We start from the raw sequence: 9,641 nt of genomic DNA on the forward strand, positions 1-9,641 counted from the left end.
ATTGGCTATGATGACCCAATGAAATTCAAGCTTAACAGACCAGATTGTAGACTTATCATTTTAGAGAATGTTATGGTTTTAATCCGAAGTCAATTTAATTTATAAAAATTGAAAATGAGTATTATAAGATTTGAAGAAAGTATGTGGGGGTGTATTAAGATAATTTTTAATTGAAAAAGTAAATATAGGATGTATTAAATATGTGGGGTTTAATTAACAATATATGAAGTGTTAATAGAATAAACCTTTCTATTTCTAACACTGGTTTATAAAATGTTAGGGAATAAAGCAAATACAATATTATGTCCTATTTTTAGACATAACGTCCTATTGTGAAACAACAATCTACCTTACATTAGCTGGATGCATTAAGACATTTGATCTATGATGGTGATGACCAAACACCCATTTGAAAACAGTAACATTTCTGGGTCCATTTGCTTTCTCTTTATTTTGTATTTTTATGATTAAGCATTGATATGAAATCTTAACCACCACCACCACCAGAGGACAAGCAAAACTTTCATTTCCTACTGCCTTCTTATCCATATGTTTCTTCTGAGTGTCGCAAAACTTTGGATACCTTGTGCTCCATCTGCCTTGAATTTGTGATTAAAAACTAGGAGCAAAGTCATCCCAAATAATGTAAAAGTGGAACTATTTTGAAGGTTAACTGATGAGTCAATATTATATTACATATTCTACTCTAATCTTAGTTTATTTTGGTTATTATTTTGGAAGAATGTTGATACTTTGAATTGAATTTTCAATATAGGACTTTCGACTTCTTCTGGAGCAAAACGTAATCAAATGGATAATTTTGGAGTAATTCTAGTTGGAGGATGTTTGTGAGTTGCTTAGCTTGATTGTGTCAAAATATTAGATTTTTCTACGAAGTAGTTATTTTCTTACGATAGAATAAAGGAGCAGTGCGCTGTGTTGGAAAAGTGACGTTTTGGGCTTAATTGCGAGTTTTGGAGCTCAAGATACCTATTTTGGATTCGGCCCCTTCTGGAGATGTGTTCAGACGTTTCGATCTTTAAAACAAGCTGTCATGGGCCGGATTTGGAGGAGATTTGAGGCTAAAACGTGATTGGACAGTTCCTTTGCTTAATTAGGACTTTATCTTTTAGTATATTTTATTATTATTTGGTTTCCTAGTTGGAGCCAAAGACTTTTATTAGGATTATTGTAGAGTTTAGGACAACGATATAAGTCTTTGGCGGGCTCTAGTTTTTCTACTTCTTCTTTGATGCGACTTTGGAGATAAGAAATTGGCTAGGGTTCTTGAAGAATTTCAGACTTTTACTGTGTTTTCAATCCTTTTCTTCATAATAATATTTTCTATGATTTTAATTATGAATATGCGTAACTAATCCGTTTTGCTAGGGCAAAACCTTGAGCCTTAGCATAAATATGTAATTTTTATTTAATTGCTTATGATTGATTGCATGTATGCTTTGAATTATTGATCACTGTTTTAAACCATCTAACTGTCTTAATCCTTGATCACCATTAGGATATTTAAAAAAGTAATTCAATGCAATTCGGTCGGAATATTACAGGAGAATTGGGTTTTGCTTCTTGTGGTTAATAATTGTAATTTCATTTAAGATGAATATCACGTCTTAGGGGTTGCATGGTTTTTCGAAGGGTTTTCACAGAACTTAATGAGTCTTGCATGTTTATATTTGATCTGAATATCACAGACAGATTGCATGTTAGATATACGTTTTTGCTTGAATATCACGAGGAGAATATGTATTAGGAAAACCTAACCTTCAAAATTGCATATGTAGATCATAAGTAATTGGTAAAAAATACATAGGATTGTTATGGTGATGGCAGAACCCTAGTGCTTTTATAAATTGGTATTTAAAAACTCTTTTCTTTTATCATATTAATCTTGGGCGAATTTACTATTTGTTTTTAATTAAAATTCGTTTTTAATATTACCCAAATAAATTTTTTTTTTCTTTCAATTTTTAGTTTTAAGTAGTTAATTAGGAATTGGTTTTACATAAATTATTTAAATAGCCATTGTGGAGAATGACCTTGCATGAACATCTATATTGCAACATCTTTGTACTCTTACAAGTATTTTGTGTGATTTTAACCTTTTTTATGTAAGTGCTAAAAATCCTATCATTGACCTAGCTGTATATACATGTGAGCATGATGAGCACGGACATATCTAAATAATAGAATCAAATGCAATGTTGACAACCTAACAAATTTTCATTAATTTGAGTTCAAAATTAATTGTGTGAGATATTTGATATCATGACGAGTTAAATGGACTTGACTTGAGAGTGAAGAATGATTGATTAATTAATTACTGCAAACTTGTGTAACAAGATTTCAAAAACGAAAACAATTAATTAGAAATTAGAAAGCAATAGAATATTTTGAGGATTTTCTGTTGTTAGCTACTGAAATTACACTCAGTTTCGGGTTAACTTTTGCCGAATGTTGGGATTCATGATGGACTGTAAGGAGTTAACGGAGAAAAATCGAATATCTTTGGATTTTCGATTGCTTGTTATTGAACTTTTTGCAGAATCTTCAGAATTGTTGCCGCCTGATACTGCAACTCACGGTGAACTTCCAATATTCGGCAAAAAGGAATATAATATTTTGAGGATTTTCAAATGTTGGCTTCTAACTGTTTCACAGTTTCCAGTCATTGGGAGTGCTAGCAAATTTGTACTAATCTTTACATTTAGATTTTTCACTTTTTCAAATGACACGTATCATTTTTCACTAAAAAAAAAAAAAAAAAAAAAAAACTTTCATGCTTTGGGCTAAAAATTAGAAATTTTAACGAAAAACTCCTGGTACTATTCACTTTAATGAAAAATCACATTTTAAGACTAAAAAGTCAATTCTGGTATTATACACTTTATCCTTTATTTTGTCATTGTCGTTAAAACTAAAAGTTTTCAAATCATTTTAATTAGTTTTTCTTAAGAATAATGATAAAAAAATAGAAGCTATAATTTCGAAGGCATTAAAATAGCATCGAATAAATTCGGGTTTAATTTTGAAAGAAAATCAATTTCCATGATTGAATGTACTTCAACGTGGCCCCTGTTTTTAGCGTCAAGCAGTTCCCAATGCAACAATTCAAAACAAAGTTGCAATCCATAAGAAATTTCAATATGTTATCTTGGTGGAGGGACTCGGGGATGGCTGAGAAGTATGTGTGAGTTGACTTTATATCGTACCCAACTAGCCACCATTTGTGAGCAGGCGAGGAGTGCCAACCTTGGAACCACAGTTAGAGGTGAGTCTAGTGTACAAGTATTTGAACTTGTTTGTTTAGAATTAAATACTTTATTTTAGGTTTTATATTGTTGTTCTTAGGGTGTTTAAACTTGAACTATAATGTATTGGAACTGTTATTAGTACTTTAAAAATTTAATTCTACACTCCTTACAAGTGTATTTTTCTTTCTAATTATATAAAGTTTGGAGAACAAAATAAGATTTTGGAGTGCTAGTAATAATTGTCAAATATATTTTTCACCAAAAAGTACATTTTATGGAATGGAAAGATAATAATCTAAACTACATATCAATAGAACCCTCTTTGTCAACCAAATGATGGTGAAAAGACTATTTAGTTTTTTATCACAACAAAAAAGATAAAAACAGAAACGTAATTTTACAAAACAAAATTTTGCAATTTTTTGTTTAAGCATCACCCATAGGTGATTTTAACATCTCTATTTAAAAAAATAAAAAAATAAATTAAAATCTCTCCCTCTCTCCTCATTTCCACTCTCATGTTCTCTCCCACTCACTTCCTCTCTCCTTCAATTTTAAAAAATAAATAAATTCACACACTCTGTGTGAGAATGTATTAGTATATGGTGTTATGAAAAGGAAAAAACACAAATAATAAAAAAACCAAAAAGGAAATAAAAAACCAAAAAAAAAAAAATTTAGTATGGAAGGGATCGGTATAAGTTACACTACTGACTTCCCCATGTAAGGACCAATAATTTATTACCAACCATACATGATGGGATCAGTAGCATTTGATCGATCCTCCCATGCTTTAATTTTTTTATTTTTTTTATTTTTTTTTTTTTATGCTGCTACGATATTTTATTTTATTTGGTTTTTACTCTCTTTACCTTTTAATCATCTATTTTGGTCTATTTTTTGTTTCTTCACAAATCATAAAAAGATGTAGTTCTCATTATTCGAATTTTTTGATTGGATATTTCAAAATACAAATTTGACTAATATGATCAATGCTATGCCTTTATTATTTTGTTATTGCATTAAAAGGTTAATGCATTTTTTTTATTTTTTATTTTTTTTTGTTTTTAAGGTTAATGCATTGTATATCAATTTCAAGTTGTTTCTTAGTATAAAATTATATCCTTGAAATCATTGTGTGGTGCTTTCTTTCATTTACAACAGAAAACGTTTTCTCCATTCAATTAGTTAAGTATATGTCTAATATTTAGTATGTAAATGAAAGTTATTAGCTAATTCACTATTGCATAGTATCAGTTTTATAGCCGTTATTAAGTTTACATTCAGCCATTATGACAATTGTTAATGCAATATTGCTTCCTTTGTTCCAACCTGGTAAGTAATTTTTTCTTTCCAACAATCCTTTCCTTATCTTTGTGTTCTTTCAAATATTATTATAATTTACACTTCTTGTAACATCCCACATCGACTAACGGAGAGGGGGTGATGTGCCTTATATGTACATGCCCACCTCCATATAGCACGATGCCTTTTGAGAACTTACTAACTTCGGATTCCATCGGAACTCCGAATTTAAGCGAGTTTGGTAGAGAGCAATCCTAGGATGAGTGACCTACTAAGAACTTCTCGTGTGAGTTCCCATAAATAAAACCGTGATGGCGTGGTCGGGGCCTAAAGCGGACAATATCGTGCTACGACGGAGTTGAGACTGGAATGTGACATAATGGTATCAGAGCCACTCTCCCGTGTGGTGTGAGTGTGTCGATGAGGATGTTGGGCCTCTAAGGGGGGTGGATTGTAATATCCCACATCGACCAACGGAGAGGGGGTGATGTGCCTTATATGTACATGCCCACCTCATATAGCATGAGGCCTTTTGGGAACTCACTGACTTCGGATTTCATCGGAACTCCAAAGTTAAGCGAGTTTGGTCGAGAGCAATCCTAGGATGGGTGACCCACTAGGAAGTTCTCGTGTAAGTTCCCAGAAACAAAATTGTGAGGGCGTGACCGGGGCCCAAAGAAAAAAATATCGTGCTACGATAGAGTTGAGACTGGGATGTGACACTTCTTATCTACCAAAGGAAAGAATCGAGTTGTTTACCATTTTTTAATAAATGCGAGTGTTTATCTTATTTTGTTTATTTTATTAACTAAATTGTGACAAAAAAAATTACCATTGTTTAACAAATAATATTATATACACTAGGTTGGTGGGGGAATGAGCTAGTCATAATAATATTCATTTGTATATTCTGATTAGTGTTCTAAAAAATAACCTAGGCGGTTGTGACCCAAGGCGTTTTCTTGCAAATTGGTTGGAAAAATCGGCTAGGCTCTAGGCGGCGACTAGGCGGGGCTAGGCAGTTACGCGGTTTTTTTTTTTTTTTTTTTTTTTTTTTGAAATTAAAAAAGAAAAAAAATATCCTATCTAATTTAGTCTATGTCCAATTTAATGCAAGGATTATGAACAAGAAGAAAAGAGAGAAAGAGAAGAAAGTGGACATACTACTTGCAAGTGAAGCTAGTATGATTCAAGGATGGATTGTGGAGGGTAGTGATGAAGAACTTGAGTTTGGTTTGGGAATTAGAGAGACATTAGAGGTAGGTAGTTCCCTAGAGCCTGGGGGAGTTCTAAAAATGTTGAAGTAAGGGAACTTTATGAAGAAGATTTTATATCAGATGATGACACGAAAGAAGAAGAAAGAGATGATGAAGAAGTTGAGTTTGAGTCTGACACGGAGAGTCTTGGAGGGATATGGTGAAGAAGAGTTTGATGCCTAACTTTGTAACTTTGCAAGTATTTACATTACTATATTTCCTTATTTTCCTCCTATTTTGCATTTTATGTGGTTTTAAATTGTCAACTTCTTGTACATACGTCCTCCTACAATGCTCCTTACTATGGTTATATGGCATATATGCTTAATGTGTTTTTAAAATTTGGACTTTAAATTTTTCATGGGTCTTGCATGTAGGTTGGGAACTTAAATGAACATGAACTTTGAAAATTGCGAGCGTATTAGTTGCCGCTACTAGATGGTGTATTTGTGAGGGAAATGTATTACACGTATTTGACTTCTAACTAAAAGATTGTGCCATTGAGTGGGAGAACTCAACTTAGATTCTTTCTTTCCTTAAATGCTAAGGAATTTCCTTATGTAGAAAGATTAAACCACAATATGTAAATGGTGAGTTAAAGCGACACTAGGAGTTCAAGCGTTGACTCAAACAGAAGAAGAAATTTGTTAAATGCTTGTATTAAAATGACAATGGTGATTCAAAGAGAGATTGACACTAATATATAACAAAGTTACTACAATAGTTTTTCGTAAAGAGAAATACTTGTAAAATTACGAAGCCTTGACTTTGAAAGAGATGAGAAAGCTTTGCTTGATTGAAATCATTGACTGAAGAGGTTTACTCCTTTGGTTTTTGGGAGATTTGTTTGTTTGTTTGGTTGATTGTCTATTTCTTTTTCTCCTTGCTCTTCTATATTTGCGCTCCACCAAACCCTAGCCTTCACTCATCTTCATCAAAATATCTTCATTTGCAGACTACAATTGAGAATGTCTCACACAACCACATGATTTTTCACCACACCAAGACAAATTTTCCCATAGTCATGGAAAAGCCATGAGGCTATAACCCAAATGTTCATGAAAACCAACTTAGAATAATGGGCTCCGAATGTAAGGAGTTTTAATCCCAAAATTGGTCATTTTATGGTTCAAACAACATTAGTCGTTTTTTTTTTCCCGTCATTCCTTTGGTGTAATACAGGCTTCTAATATAGGAAAAGACGTCATGCACAATATCAATGAAAATATGATAAATTTTTACAAGCATATGTAATTTGATTCTATTGTTATAAAGTTATGACTTTGCCATTGCATATGACCCCAACCATCAATGCAATCCAATGAACCTAACCGTTTAATTTAAAGGACCTCATTCAAGGATTTAATCTCAATTTTATTGTAAGGAAGATACTTAGATGGGGATCTAATAATTTCTTGGTTTGGATCGTTAAAATTCAACGTGTAGTGCCTTGAACAATAATTCTATTCCAACTATTCATCTAAAGAGATACCTCCTAAGAAGGGGACCAAGGGGTCCTATACACGATGAAATATACACACATGAGTGCTAATGTGACATCCCACATCACCCAGAGGAGTGGATCCTGTAAGCCTTATATGTATATTCCTATCTCAACCTAGCACGAGGCCTTTTGGGAACTCATTGGCTTCAGGTTCCGTTGGAATTCCGAAGTTAAGCGAGTTCGGGAGAGAGCATTCCCAAGATGGGTGACCCACTGGGAAGTTCTCGTGTGAGTTCCCCGAAACAAAACAGTGAGGGCGTGATCGGGGCCCAAAGTGGACAAATTCGTGCTACGGTAGAGATTAGAATATACATATAAGGCTTACAGGATCCACTCCCCTGGGCGATGTGGGATGTCACAATCCACCCCCCTCAGGGGCCCGACGTCCTCCTGGGAATGCTTTCGTGTGAGTTCCCAGAAACAAAACCGTGAGGGTGTGATTGGGGCCCAAAGCGGACAAATTTGTGCTACGGTATAGTCGAGCCCTGGATGTGGTGGGGGCCCGGGCCGAAATGTGACAATTTGGTATCAGAGCCAATCCCTGGCCGGAAGTGTGTAAACGATGACGTCGGGCCCCTAAGAAGGGTGGATTGTGACATCCCACATCACCTAGGGGAGTGGATCCTGTAAGCCTTATATGCATATTCCCATCTCTACCTAGCACGAGGCCTTTTGGGAACTCACTGGCTTCGGGTTCCATTGGAACTCTGAAGTTAAGCGAGTTTGGGCGAGAGCATTCTCAGGATGGGTGACCCACTGGGAAGTTCTCGTGTGAGCTCCCAGAACCAAAACCGTGAGGGCGTGATCGGGGCCCAAAGCAGACAAATTCGTGTTACGATGGAGTCAAACCCGGGATGTGGTGGGGGCCTGGGCCGGGATGTGACAGCTAAGACGTTAACCAATTAATAACTTAAAATAATATAAACTACTAATCATTCGTCTAGACCCACTCCACATTGTTATCACAAGAACGGAACCTTTCATTATTTAGGTTCTCATAATTTATTTTTTCAAAATATAAGTCAAATCGGAAATCCTTTGGTGCTTTCGTTATTATTTTGAATATTTCATAACATTGTGTTCATCCGCCACCTAAAAATTATGGATTATTTGTAAAATTTAGATGGAGTCCCTTTGTTTTTAATTGCTATATTTTGTTTGTCATTTTTTATTTTTGAATTTTTTATTTTTTCAGTTTTGTTAGAAATTGAAATATTACAGGGTAGTACTGCAGCAAAAATAAGTTTGCTCGAGTGACTGGAGAATTGTTTCCTATCTTCAAAGGTCCTTGGTTCAAAACAGCTTGCATGTTCATGTTTAAATTTTATCCGCTTAATAAGTATAAAAATTTGCAAAAATAAAAATAAATATAGCAGAGCAGAACCACAACTAGCATGGAAGAGTAATGCAATAATATCTTTACATGTAACTGTGTACATATAAAAAAAAATTGGGGCCTCCTAAAACGAGGGTGGGGTCCTATGTGGTAGCACCTTTTGTACACCCTCAGAATTGGCCCTATTATCCACTTACTAGGTGATGGTTAGATAATCAAATTGCTTCCGATTTCAATGAACTTTTGAAGGCTGATCTTTCGGTGATAATATATAAACAATGAGTCATTTAGATTATGAGAAATTTTGTAGAATGGTCCAAACAAGTTATTATCGCTGTAATGAATTAATAACTTATTAGCATTTAAATATATTTGCGTAGGAGGCGACCTTATTATAATTTGCGACCAAGTATATCGTTCAAACAGTCAAAGAAACCCTTTTCATGGTTTGTAAGACTTTCAATAAACCAATATGTTAGTTTGTTCCCTTTATAGTAATACTAATATTAATTGAAGTATACAAACAAGAATTTACTTTGAATTTCTGCGGAATTCAAAGAAGAAAGAACTGACAATGAAATTCGCTGAATAGGTTTCACACGTGCATTTTATATTATATTTGGACCTCGACATTAATTTGGTGGAAAAAAGAGAACATTAACTTTTAATAGGTTTCCCAATGCATGTTATATGTGTATTACAGTAACGGCAACTTCACACAGAGAGGGACCTTCAACGTGTTTGAAGGGTTTTCATTAGTTTATTTCCAAAATTTAACTGGGAGCGTCAAATTTTGAACAGTAACACATTCCATTCTAAAGAATTAACTTGGAAAATAGAGGCGTCAAGGCTCTATTTAAAGCGGTGCAAATCAAAGCACATCTGGCATGCACCAAAAGTCTCATTATTCAACAGACAATTGATTAAAGAACAAGGCAGAAGAACAAAACTAGGGTTCCATACAAAAAACC

At 34.1% G+C, this 9,641-nt stretch overlaps 1 non-coding gene across 1 annotated transcript; it reads left to right on the top strand.

The window, feature by feature from the left end:
* LOC137716660 (small nucleolar RNA Z107/R87) lies at window positions 1–94 on the top strand. Its single transcript, XR_011065725.2, has one exon. It is a non-coding gene; the product is annotated as a small nucleolar RNA Z107/R87 (small nucleolar RNA).
* Window positions 95–9,641: the final 9,547 nt, after the last annotated feature.

Source organism: Pyrus communis, chromosome 3 (assembly GCF_041283825.1).
Source record: "Pyrus communis isolate YQ-2024b chromosome 3, ASM4128382v1, whole genome shotgun sequence".
NCBI classification, from domain to species: Eukaryota; Viridiplantae; Streptophyta; class Magnoliopsida; order Rosales; family Rosaceae; genus Pyrus; species Pyrus communis.